General features: G+C 41.7%; 1 long non-coding RNA gene across 1 annotated transcript; it reads right to left on the reverse strand.

Moving 5' to 3' along the window:
* Positions 1-1672: 1672 nt before the first annotated feature.
* On the reverse strand, positions 1673-8249 carry LOC121014609 (uncharacterized). Its single transcript, XR_005783305.1, has 2 exons — positions 8164-8249; positions 1673-1875 (listed from the first exon to the last, which is right to left on the reverse strand). It is a non-coding gene; the product is annotated as an uncharacterized LOC121014609 (long non-coding RNA).
* Positions 8250-13922: the final 5673 nt, after the last annotated feature.

Raw genomic sequence — 13922 nt, forward strand, 5'->3', positions numbered from 1 at the left:
ATAACTTCCCCATGTCAAGGTCCTTAATCACATCAGCCAAGTCCCTTTTTGCCATATAAGGTAATAGTCACAGGCTCTGGGGAGAGGACATGGATATCTTTGTGGCCATTATTCAGCCTAACATAGACCCAGAATTAAAGCTCGACACCAAGCAGGGGCGCCCGGGTGGTTCAGTGGGTTGAGCGTCTGACTTCAGCTCAGGTTGTAATCTCACAGTTGGGGAGTTTGAGCCCCACATCGGACTCTGCTGTCACTGTGAGCCTGCTTTGGATCCTCTGCCCCCCCCCCCCCCCCCCCGTATCTCGCCTGTTCATGAGCTCTCTCTCTCTCAAAAATGAAAATAAACATTAAAAAAGAAAAAACCAGGAAACTTGACACCAAGCAGAGAATACACTCCTTTCCCAAGTACACAGAGTAGATACAAAGCAAACACATACTAGACCTAAAATGAAACTTCAATAGATTCCAAAGAACCAATATCATATAAATCTTGTGCTCTGATTATTACGAAAAAAACCCATTAGAAATTAGTAATAAACAGATATTTAAAACAAACACCCCATGTCTAGGAAATTATTAAATACTGAAAAAACTGTACGTCAAAAAATTTTTGGCTGCATCTAAAACAATAGAGTAGTGCTGTTCGATTCTGTGATGATGGAAATGTTCCATATGTGCTCTGTTCAATATGGCAGCTACTAACTCCATGTCACTCTCCAGTATTTGAAATGTGGTTAGTGTGACAAAGAAATTGAAATTTTAAACTAGTTTTAATTTTAATGAACTTAAAGTTAAATAGCTACATGTGGAGAGTGGCTGCGAAATTGTATAGCACACAGAAAGAGAAATTGTGCCTTTAAATGTTCTTATAAGAAAATTTTAGGGGCGCCTGGGTGGCTCAGTTGGTTGAACGCCCGACTTCGGCTCGGTTCACAATCTTGCAGTTCATGGGTTCCAGCCCCGCATCGGGCTCTGTGCTGACAGCTCAGAGCCTGGAGCCTGCTTCCGATTCTGTGTCTCCCTCTCTCTCTGTCCCTGTCCCGCTTGTGCTCTGTCTCTCTGTCTCTCAAAAATGAATAAATGTTTAAAAAAAATTAAAAAAAAAGAAAATTTTAAAAAGGTTGAAAAAAAGGGGCTAAAGAAGGGTTGGGAAAAAGCAAAGCCCTTATCTCATAGAGGTAAGGGCAAAATCAACAATAAAAGAGAACATAAATGAAACAAAAAATGAATTATTTGAATAGATTAATAAGATGGAAGGAACTCTGGCAAAACTAATTAAGAATGAAAGAGGATATGAATAAATAAAATACAAGATTACAGGTATAATAGCCAGAGAGCCACAGGGGCGGTGGAGGCCACTGTTAATGGTGCGGGCTAGAGTGCCTTTACTCAGGCTGGGTGTGGTAGTATGTCCATGGGATGTGGATGCCATGTTAGCATTCTTTTTTTTTTTTTTTAATGTTTATTTATTTTTGAGAGAGAAGGAGCTGTCGGCACAGAGCCCCACGCATGGCTTGAACCCACAAACTGTGAGATCATAACCTGAGCCTAAGTCAGATGCTCAACAGACTGAGCCACTCAGGGGTCCCATTTTAGCATTATTTCTACCTGCATAGGCTTAAAATATGATTTTCTGGCTTTCTTGAAGATTCCCTGAGATACCAATATCTTATTATTTTAATGCAGGTTTATTAAGGTATAATTTACATGCAATAAAATTTCTTCTTTTCAAATATAGTTCTATGAGTTTTGACAAATGGAAAACCATTGGCCACCATCTTGGAATATTCCAGATGGTGCAATTACAAGATGGAGACAAACCGGTGTCATTGAGTCCTCACTTGGAGAAGAGCTGTCCAGAAGAGTTGCATTGGACTGTGGCAAGAAAGAGAAAGCAACCTTTATTGGATTAAACTCTTGATTTTTTAAAGTTTATACATTTCTGCAAAGTAGTGTAGCCTCATCCAATTAATTCATTGCTCCCCTTCATTTTACAGGCCTTGCCTGAGCTTTAACTTTCCCTCAGTCCTAACGTGTCACTCGTTTGCCTCTCTGAGGCCTTTCTATACACTTGGGAGTGTCTTCCTTATATCTCTCATGTGAATATGACTTGCTTATTTCCTATGAAGCCATGTTGGAGGCAGGCATGTAATTTAGAAGTAAATTTCAAGCTAAGGTTGTCATTACTTAAGTACTCTATACACCACTGAACTTTCTGAAAGTTAAAATTTCAGTTTCCACTCTCTTAAGAAATAAGTCGGCAACAATAAGAAGAGTAAAAATGTTATTTCAATTTTATAGCAACACCCCTCCCAACCCTGACACACACACAAATGAAATTGTCAACATTTTATGGTATTTACCGGTAGGGAACTTCCAAGCCCTGATTCTTGCTCTACATTCCAGCATGAGTCTAAATGCTTGTTCCCATTGGTTTTCAATTCATCAGGCATCTGGTCCCAGGGAGGGGTTTATAGGACATTTTGAATTCACAACTGTGTCCAAGTTTATAGGGTAGGAGGCAGAAAGTTTCACGTGTTGATGACCAGAGATCTGAAAGATGTTAGTCTAAGCTGCAGCTCAAGCTAAGGTCATCCTTCATTACATTTATAGAGCGTTATTACTAAGTATAATATCGGTGAGACCAGAGTGCACCAGAAACAGAACCAGTGTAATTTAATGTGAGATGTGTCTTTCTGTACAATCAAGTGCTTGTTTCTTATGGAGCCAAATGTAAACGTTGAGCCTGAGAGATAGAAGATTTTACGCTTTCTATTTTCTCTCAACTATCAGTCTCGGAGTTTTTGTGCGACATAGGGGTGAATAACAAGCCACATGTAATCTTTATTTCTTGGGCTCTAAGAATAGGGTAACAATAGTATCCACATAATAATATTTCTCTGTACCCCTACCACCCATTATATAGCAACCCCAACCTTCTCCCCTCCCTCAAATTGTTCTCTAACTGTTCCAAGAGCTGTTGGGAGTGCGTATGAATAATGTTATGTGCTACCACCTTCAGGACCGAGGCACTCATCCCCCCCACGTCAGGAGTGCTGGTGGCTTACAGTTCTCAGATGAGTCCCTTTCCCGGAAGTGCCCTCTGCCAAAGAGCTGCCCTGTCCAAAGCCCTGCCCCCTTTCTGGGAGCAGCCTGGATTCAGTAGCTGGTCACACAGGGGGATCACCTATTCCCAGGAGGAATCAATCCCAAGAGCATTCCTTGATAAGCTTTCCACACATCAAACTCCAGCTCAGAGTCGGCTTGCCAAGGAACCCAGTAGTTCAGGAAACAGACTCTGGAATTGAATTTTGATGGCGGGTCACCTACCAGCCATCGGGCAATAGCTGCATAATTGGTGATGGTGGAGTGGTGATAACCCCTGGTGTGCAGCAGTATTACCATTGCTAAACTTTTTACTAGCCTGGAATAGGGATCAGAGCTAGTGATGGGACGGCACTGGAGGGAGGTATGAGTGCAATGTTTTAGGCAATTTGTTTTTTTTTTTTAATTTTTTTTTCAACGTTTTTTATTTTATTTTTGGGACAGAGAGAGACAGAGCATGAACGGGGGAGGGGCAGAGAGAGAGGGAGACACAGAATCGGAAACAGGCTCCAGGCTCTGAGCCATCAGCCCAGAGCCTGACGCGGGGCTCGAACTCACGGACCGCGAGATCGTGACCTGGCTGAAGTCGGACGCTTAACCGACTGCGCCACTCAGGCGCCTGTTTTAGGCAATTTGAAAAGTGGGCATTATTAATGATAAGGAATACTGAATTAGATAGCTAATGCTAGAGAAAATCAATGAGTTGGAGAAAGACAATGACAGGCTGATAGTAATTCATTTTTTCTTTTTTCTTCCCTCCTTTTATTCTTCCCTTCTTTCTGGTAATTTCTTATCCATTATTTTCAGTGTTCTCTCTTTCTGGAATTTCTATTCACCAGATACTGAACTTTATGGGTTGATCTCATTTTTTTCTGTCTTCCCTCTTCATTTCCACACCTTCCTCTTTCCCTAGACTCAACTCCACAAACATTCTGATTCAATTCCTCCAGAAAGTAAGTTAGTCTTCCCTGGGGGTGGTCACAGGGAGGTGGGGGGAGAGCAACAACGTGGCTGCCTGGACTAGAGAAAGGACATGGTGTCTAAGTGCTCTTTAACAAATTTCCAAATAATCCCCCACTCCTAACCTCCAGATTGTTTTGTGCCCCCGGTTTCTAAGCCTTTGAGAGGGTTGGGAAGTGTGGTAGAGGAGAGGTGGATAACGGCTTAATGGAGATTAGCTGGTTGACCATCCTGTATCCCTTAACGTGTGGGTTTCTGTGTCAGCTCAGACAATTATCACTCCCCTTCCAGTTTCCTCTAATATCTCTAATTTTCTGTTCTCCTTTTCTGTCCTTTTTGTCCTTATGGCTTTAGACCCTTTAAATTATTGTTATGGAGGGTGCCTGGGTGGCTCAGTGAGTTGAGTGCCCGCCTCTTGATTTCGGCTCAGGTCAACATCTCACAGTTCATGAGTTCGAGACCTACATGGGCCTCTGCGCTGACAGTGTGAATCCTGCTTGGGATTCTCTCTCCCTTTCCCTCTGCCCCTACCCTGCTTGCTTGCATTCTCACTAAATAAATAAATAAACTTAAAAAAAAATTACTGTAATGGACTGAATGTTTGTGTCCTCCCAAAGCCCTGAACTGCAATCTGATGGTATTGGAGGTGAAGCCTTTGGGAAGTATTTAGGTTTAGGTGAGGTCTTGATGAGATTAGTGTCCTTGAAAAAATAGGAAGAGAGGCCAGATCTCGCTTGTTCCAGCTTTCTCTCTCTCTCTCTCTCTCTCTCTCTGCTATGTCCTAGGTGAGGACATAGTGAGAAGGCAGCCAGCCTTCTGCAAGCTAAAAACCCAATCGACTGGCACCTTGATCTTGGACTTCCCTGCCTCCAGAACTGTGAGACAATAAATGCCTGCTGTTGAAGCCACAGTCAGGGTATTTTGTTATAGCAGTCAGAGCTAAGACATTGTTTTACTGTTAAATTCTTTTACTGTTATTTTACTCTTCTTTAGTTGTTTATAACTTGGACCAAAGCTTTGAACCATATCAGGAAACATAGCCACTTTTAATTTCCTTTTTTAAAAAAATGTTTGTTTAAAGAGCACATGCGAGCAGGGGAGGCACAGAGAGAGAGGAAGGGAGAGAATCTGCACTGACCGTGCAGAGCCAGAATCAGCCTCGATCTCAGGAACTGTGAGATCATGACCTGAGCCAAAATCCAGAGTCAGACACTTAACCAAGTCAGCCGCCTCGGAGCCCCACTTTAATTTCAAATTCAGTGTCTCTTTAATAAATGAGATCATAAATGATGCTTTACAATCTTTTTTTTGTGTGTGTGGTACAGTGTAAAGATTTTTAGTCTGTAGTCAAACTACCAGGGCATCTGCCCTCCTCATTCCTTTGTCACCACCTGCCTGGGGTATGCGCCATGCAGGAAAACGGGTATGGTTACCACACCTGCCCCCTCAGGGGAGGGGAATTACAAGGGGCTGTAAGTTTTAAGTAAGGAGGGATGTGAGCACGGGATGAACCATTGTCTAGGCGCAGCTACTGAGAAAGAACATAACACATGTGGTTTAGGAAAGAAGCCTTTTTACTCTGAAACTGCGTGGAGCAAAACTTTATAGTTATCTAGCCACTCTCTATGGATAAGACATCCTAATGACCGTATAGTGAGATGGACTATAGAAGAATACATTTCTGTCTGCCTTGATTCACTCACCAGCACTGCCCTCAGTACCTGCTGTCCGTTCTTGTGGCTGCCCCCTGGGGGTGCCGAAAACACCCCTGAGTTGCAGGCTGTGGACCAGGAAGAATGGTGAACCGGGCTGGGAAATGAGCCCATCTGGGGAATCTCTGAATCCATGCAAAGATTAGGGGCCCATTGAAGGAAGCTAAGTAGGAACCTGAGAGATCAGTATTACCTCAGATGTACTGGAAGAAGCTATCATGATATAAATATAATCCTGATGCTTAGAGATTTGCTGGGCATTGAACAGAGAATGTCTGCTTTTTTCAGTCTGACACATCAGCCCATCAAATTTCACCTGTGCTTCTGAGTGGACGCAGAAAAGCTTTTGCTTATGCTCTCTAAGGAAGGTTACTTTGTAATCAGCTGGGATTTCTGTGTGAGGATTAAAAAGAGGGGTAAAAACAATTCTGGAAATGTGAGGGAGGGCCAGTCTTAGTTTGAGGCACATCCTGTGACAGTCAAATCTAGTTTTGCAACAATTAGGGCATTTTCAACAGTCTCAGAAATGTTTGAGAAATTTTTAATGACAACAAGGAAGCGTAACCTCATTTTAAATTCATTTTGATCTTAAAATAAATATGAGGGGGGTGTGTGAAATCAAACAATGACACTGTTATTGGCCTGCTCTAGAACCATGACTACGTTTGTGGGTCTTAGACTGGTTTCCTGCATCTTCCACTCCTCTCTTGCTTAGATCACCCTCCTTCCTTAACACTTAGAAAAAGGTTGACCCCTTCTACTACTTTCAGGGGTTGATACTGGATCCCTGAATTTTGTTGTGATTGTCTTGCTGGGATATGGGCTCTGGCCTGGGGGCGAGGGAAGTCTTCCCCTCAGGGCAGGGGATGTTCCCAGCATCAATCACACTGGGACAGGATGAGCCTAGAAAGGCAGTTGTCAAAGGAGAGAGAGCTCCTTTCTCTCACGGTCTTGTCTCTTGATCCTAGTTTCTAATGTGGTCTAGATGGGCAAGGGGGGTGGGAGGTGAGATGGTCATTACTAGTTGGAGACTGGACAGTAAAGAGGCAGTGAGGAAGCGCTGGGGGACACGGTAGGGATCAGTTAGGGCTTTGGGGCACTGACAATGATGTTACCTATGCAGCCAGTAAAACAAAACAAAACAAAACAAAACAAAACAAAACAAAACACAAAACAAAACCAATAACAAAAAACAAAAAACAAACCCAGGTTTTTAAGAGGAGCAATTCTCTTTTGTAATCAATAAAGTCTGCTTAAATGCCACTATATTAGGACTCATCAGAGAAGCGTCCTGTCCAATGGGATAGACAAAATCAGATAGATAGGCATAGTAGGAGATTTATTATAGGAATTGGCTCCCACAGATCTGTTGTTTGCAAGGTGGAGAACTGGGGAAGCGGGTGGTGTAATTCAGTCTTCGTCCCAAGGCCCAAGAATCTGGGAGCTAAAGTATAAACCCCAGCTAAATCTCAAAGCCAAGAACCGGGAGCATGGATACCTAAGGGCCGGTGAAGGTGGTAGTCTCACCTCAAGCATTGAGAGCAAATTCACCCTTCCTCTGCCTGTTTGTGCTATTTTGGCCCTGGTGGATTGGCCACCCATTTTGAGGAGGGTGGTCTTAGTTCCCACTTCAGATGCTAACCAACCTCTTCCAGAGACACCCTCAGAGACACAGCCAGAAATATTGTTTCACCGGCTCTCTGGGCATCCCTTCACCCAGTCGACTTGGCTGGACTGTGGAGGAGAGGGGACAGGTGTGGCTTCTCTGGGGCTGATGTATAAAGGGGAGGGCAGTGCCTCCCAAGGTTGTTGTGGCAGGACAGGGATGAGTGGGATCCCCAAGGGGAAAGTGAATGTCAGCAGACAAGGACATGGGCTGTAAGAGCAGCCATCCTTCCCCACGCAAGCTATTTCATTTCTGGAGGCCAGCAGCTTTCCCTTATTGTACTTAGCATACTTGCTCATATGCCCTACTGGTCTCTGAACTCTAAGAAAGCAAGAATTCTGTCTTGTTTGCTCATATCCCCATAGCAGCCCCTACCTCAGAATCTTCAGTGTCATGGGTTCACAGCAGATATCTTTTGAATAAATGATTCCTACTCTTAGTGTTTCACCTCTGAGTTCTATATGGACCATGACTAATATTCTTAAGGCATTCTGACAATGGCACCAAATGACTTCATTCGCTCTTAGGTCTTAGATCAGCCTTGTTAGTCTTCTCTTTGGACAGATCGTTCGGGCCAAACCTTTGACTTATATCTGTGACCCTAGAAATAATTATGTTGGCACCATGTTACTTTGGAATGTTTCTATGCTAGCTTTTTATTTTAAATGGAAAGATTAATATTTGCATATGGTTACAAAAAAGTCAAACAACAGGACATACCATGAAAAGTGTCTTCTTCCCAGTCCAGATGTTTAGTGCTCTCTCTCCAGAGACAGATACTTCTTGGGCATACTTCCATAAATTTTCTATATAAGTATAAACACATATATGTATATATTTATACAGGCATATTTATAGATGTGTGCACATATTTAACACAATTTGGAACATACAATATAACTTGTTTTTCAATTTGCTTTTATCATTCAAAATAAATCTTGGAGATTTTCCATATTGTCATATGTAAATTAGCCACATTCCTTTCTTTTAAAAAATGTATTGGAAAACTCACATATGATTTAAGTATAAACCATACATAAAGACTTATAATGGAAGAGAATCATCTGCCTCACATCCTCACCTCTATCCCTGTTCCCTTAAAGGCAACCGATTTTTATCTGTTTCTGTCTTTGGTTTTCTGATGCATGGAACCATATTATAAAGGTTTATACTTCTGTTTCTTAACTTATTGACCTGAAATATTATCTATTGACATTCTGCTCTGATAGATGACCATCTATCCCGCTAATATGGTTTTGTCTTTATTTACCAATTCTAGACATTACCATTGATTTGCTAATAGGGCAGGTGAGGATTTAGTTGGTTACTCCGCCCTATATCTTCCTGATATGGTTCCATCTCTATTTAAATTCTCCTTCTGGTCACCTCTGCAGCTTTAGACATGACATGTAACTCCATTCCTCTTTTTTTTTTTAATGTTTATTTATTTATTTTGAAAGAGAGAGAGAGAGAGAATGAGTGGAAGAGGTGCAGAGGGAGAGAGAGAGAGAATCCCAAGTAGGCTCCACGCTCAGTGCAGAGCCCAATGTGGGGCTCGATCTTATGTACCTCGAGGTCATGACCTGTGCCAAAGACAAGAGCCAGAAGCCCAAATGACCAGGCCACCCAGGCTCCCCAAGTCCATTCCTCTTTGCATCAACCATAGGAGTCCTTCTGACTTTGAAATATAACAATATTAGCAAACCTATCTTTTTCTCCAACTACATCACCACCTTACAACTTGTTCATTTCCTAAAATCTCCCAGCTCTCCCTTTATTTTGCCATTGTCAAGTTGATAATGTTTTTATCCTATTCTGTAATCATAATGAAGTCTTCTGTGATTTGCTGGTACTTGTGGGCCATTTATTGAATAGGACTCTTTAGCAGCAAGTGACAGAAAACTCAACTTACGCAAATGAAACAGGAAAGGAAATCCAGGGGGAAATGAAGACTATGCAAAGCTTCATTCAAAAGTATTTTCAGGACCCAGTTTCTTTCTCTCCATCTCTTAAATCCTGCTTTGTGCTGATTCTACCCTGCTTGTCTCCCCTCAAAGAGACAAGATGTTGGCAGCTGCTCCAGTCTTCTACTTTCTCAAGTTGAAATTGAGTTAATCCACTGGAAAGAAGAGGAAGTTTCTTCCAAGTCAAATTTGGGGATTTATTCTGATTGGAACAATATGTTCTCCTGTATATCCTCGAACCCATCACTGTGATCAGGGGCTTGGGGGATGTTGGTCACCTACCTCCCACCGCTAGAGCCAGGCCTAAAGCTCTATCCAAAGGACAGGAGGAGTTCCCCAAAAGGAAATCAGAGTGCTGTTACCAAAAGAAAGGGGGAAAGGATGCTGGGCAAATACCCACCGTAGACCACAAGCTCTAATGTCTGTAGTGTTCCATTTACATAAACTTGTGAACTGACTCAGTGAAAGATACAGAGAGTGGAGGTTTCTGTGCTCTAACAGTGGTGGAATAAATTTTTTTAAATGTCATTAGCCAATTTTGCTAATTTTTAGGCCTAATTTTGCTTGAGCATCACCAGTACGCAACTCTTGGTCTGTGTATTAATTTTTGAAAGTTGAAAAAAAGAATGGGAATAGTATTTATTTTATTATAGCTATGTATACAGTTTTTATGGCAGCGCAAATTAACGTTTTCACGTTTTCTAGGACCCCTGTCATGACTTGTGCGGCACCTGAAGGGCATGTTCCTGGGATCAAGTTGCAAAGACTCTCCCCTCCTTGCTCTCCTCCCGTCACTCAGAGCTCAGCTGCTAGGTGTTGACTGCATACGCGAACCACACTTTAAATGGCAGATACTGCTGCCTATCCCGCTGCCATTCCCTCATTCTTCCTTGCTAGGATCTTTTCTTCTGCCTTGCTTGTTGCCCTTGATGTTGGCAGTTCTCAAATGTCTTGTGATGTCTTATGATCTGTTTGTATTTTCACATGAGGGAACAGTTTGAGGATCGGGAGCTCTGTGAATGTTGACGAGACTCGGTAACTAATGAGTTCACTTTAAATGGATAGGCAGATGGGGTGCCTGAGTGGCTCAGTCGGTTAAGCGTCCGACTTCGACACAGGTCACAATCTCGCGGTCCGTGAGTTTGAGCCCCGCATCAGGCTCTGTGCTGACAGCTCAGAGCCTGGAGCCTGTTTCAGATTCTGTGTCTCCCTCTCTCTGACCCTCCCCCGTTCATGCTCTGTCTCTCTCTGCCTCAAAAATAAGTAAACGTTAAGAAAATTTTTTTTAATAAATGGATAGGCAGAGAACTCTCAGCTACTATATTGGGGCCGAAATAAAGCAGCAGAGGGCCTTTATTCTTGGACATTGGCATCCACACTAGCTGGCCTTGTTAGTTCACTAGACAATTCATCAAATGGATAAGAACCGTAGATAAGAACTGATTAGAAAAAAACCTTCTTTTGAAGACAAATTTAAATAAAACCCTGACCCCCATACCTTAACTTTATTTTATTTATTCACACTTATTTATTTATTTGATTTAATTTATTCATTCACTCATTTATTCATTCTCTTACTCATTTTGTAGCCTCTTTGCAGGTATAGGAAGGTATAGAAAAATTTGACTTTCAGAGGCAGACCTTCAATTAAGCTCACATTTTCAGACCTTCTCTTTTTTAAAAGAATTTTTAATGTTTATTCATTTTTGAGAGAGAAACAGAGAGAGAGAGAGAGAGAGAGAGAGAGAGAGAGAGAGAGAGAGTAAGCAGGAGAAGGGCAGAGAGAGAGAGGGAGACACAGAATCTGAAGCAGGCTCCAGGCTCCGAGCTGTCAGCACAGAGCCCAGCCCGATGCAGGGCTCAAACTCATAACCTGTGAGATCATGACCTGAACTGAAGTTGGATGCTTAACCAACTGAGCCACCCAGGTGCCCCAGACCTTCTCTTAAGTTCCATTGTACCTGTTGCCCAAGACAAGAGGTTCCATGTGGTTATGCTCAGCATGCTGGCTTTCTGTTTTTTGAGTTTTCTTTTCATTAATTAATATTTCATCTGACTTTTGTTTTATAGGAATTTGTTGCATTTTCCTGTATGTTAACAGCTTTCTTCCTATTCTCTTTGGTATTGTAAATTCAAGTCTTTAAAAAAATTCCATTACTAGTATCTTAATGATTTCTTAGGAAGGGAAGAATATAAATCCATGTACTTAATTAGCATACCATATTAAAAATGAAGTCTCTACATCCTTCTTTTTAATAGTTGCATAGTTTTCAATTGTCTGCATTTTTAAAATATGTATTAACTTGTCTTCCACTGATTAACAATTAATTTTGTGGTTCCAAACACTGCTGCAATGAACATTTCCAGACATATCTCTAAGCATAGGTATATCTGTAGAATAAATTCCTAGAGGTGAGTATGGGATTGAAGCCTGTTGGAAAGTTCCTCTTTGGGGCAGATGTGTATTTTTGGAAAGTGATATTGTATAGTGATTAACAGCATGAACTCTGGGGCCGGGCTGCCTGGGCTCATAATCCTGGCTCTGTTCCTTAGCAATGCTGTGACCTTGGGCAAGTTACTTAAGTTTCTGTGTCTTGTTTTTCTAATGGGTAAAAATGCAAATTAATAATATCATCTTTCTCCTAGAGTTGTGAGCATTAAATGAGTTAATGTGTTGAGACTCATGACTGCTAATAAACACTCAATAACCATTATCTGTTAATGTTGTTATTTTAGGTAAGACTTAGCTACCATGCTAGCTAAAAAGAAGTCACTGTTCTTCGTGGGCTGGGGCTGGCACTTTAGCCAGAGTTCCTGGGTGTGCCCCTTGAGGGAGACGAGGTGGTCCTTGTGGCTGGGCTGCAAACTCAGGGCCAAGAAGAGAGATACAATGGGTCTGAGGAAGGCTCAGAACTTTGTTGCCCAGAAGTCTACCAACTGTAGCCACTTGAAAGCTGCATTGTTAACTGTTGTCTCTCTAGTTCTAGACAGTGCTTGGCATGTAGTTGAGGGAATAAATGAATGAGTGAATGAGACCAGGTTTAGGAATGATTTTTACTTCTCTTTAATTCCTCCTATCATCCACAAGCCTTCAATAAACCATTAAACCATTGTTAATCATTACATATTCGCTTGACTGTAAACATACTTGGTAGAGAGGGGACCAAGAAGGCCCCATGTGAGGGACGCATCTTGGAGTCACCCTGCCTGAGGGGACGATAGCAACCATGGTAGAAATGAGACAAAACACTTAGTGAGGGAGCCTGCTGAAAGCCTGGACTTCTTGCTATCATGGGGAGGGGGGATTTACACTGCTTGTACTTGGATATTAAAAGGAGAATGATCTCTCAAGACTGGGAACTCTGGTATACCTAAGTTAGCACAGGCTTGCTGCATGGTAACCTCTCAAAAATGGTGGCTTTTTATTTAAAAAAATTTTTTTTGATGTTTATTTTTGTGAAAGAGAGACAGAGCACAAGTGGGGGAAGGGCAGAGAGAGAGAAGGAGACACAGAATCTGAAGCAGGCTCCAGGCTCTGAGCTGTTAGCACAGAGCCCAACATGGGGCTCTAACTCACAAACCACGAGATCATGACCTGAGCCGAAGTTGGACGCTTAACCAACTGAGCCACCCAGAGGCCTCATTTATTTCTAAATTTTGGTAAAGACTAAAGCAAAGTCTGCATTGATGCTGTATCTGCCTTCCTCAAGCATATCTGACTTGGTGTATGTTGGCTATGACTGCCCATTCAGAGCAATGTTCCCAGTATAGCTGTTATGTCGATGACTGTCAGGTTGAATGAGACTCACAGATCAGATAGGGAGCAGTGATCTCGGACTTTCTACCAGCCCTTCTCAACAGTATAACCTAGCATTAGTCTCTTGATTTCAAAGAGTTGTTTTCTGTCTCTGTAAAATGGAGGATTAGTGCTATAATATCCACCACCTGTCTGGACTTAAAAGAACATCTTGACATTAAATTAAAAGAGAGAGAAAATGAATAAATTAGAATGGGTAATATACCCTGAAATCTTGATCTGAAAGTCACTATTAATGGTAAAACCATTACAGTATTATATTTCTCTAACATTTCTAGCAGATGTTTGGCTAAGGAAAAATCTCAATTTTGAGCGTATTCTTAGAATATGGTTACAATTTGTTATTTTTCACCATTCACATATTGATGCACTGAAAAATAGAAGATCTATGTTCCAAAGGGGGTTATTTTCTAAAATTAAGTAATATATACAGTAAATGAATGGAACACGCATTCACACATAATACTTGTGTTAATTGTTCATTTGGGCTAATTAGTTTTTTGTTTCGGTGTTGTTGAAAATTAATCAAGGACCTAGATGGGTAGTGAAAAAGCAAATTAACAAAGACTCATTTATAGTTACCAGAAGGAGTAATATGGATCCTGAAGCCAGGAAGCTTGTTTGGAGAAAGATCCAGATAAGTCCCCGTGACATTAATCCCCAAAAACATGGATCTCTCCAGACAAAAGATTCAAATG

The sequence above is a fragment of the Herpailurus yagouaroundi genome, unplaced genomic scaffold (genome assembly GCF_014898765.1).
Source record: "Herpailurus yagouaroundi ecotype Mexico unplaced genomic scaffold, PumYag 203, whole genome shotgun sequence".
Taxonomy (NCBI): Eukaryota; Metazoa; Chordata; class Mammalia; order Carnivora; family Felidae; genus Herpailurus; species Herpailurus yagouaroundi.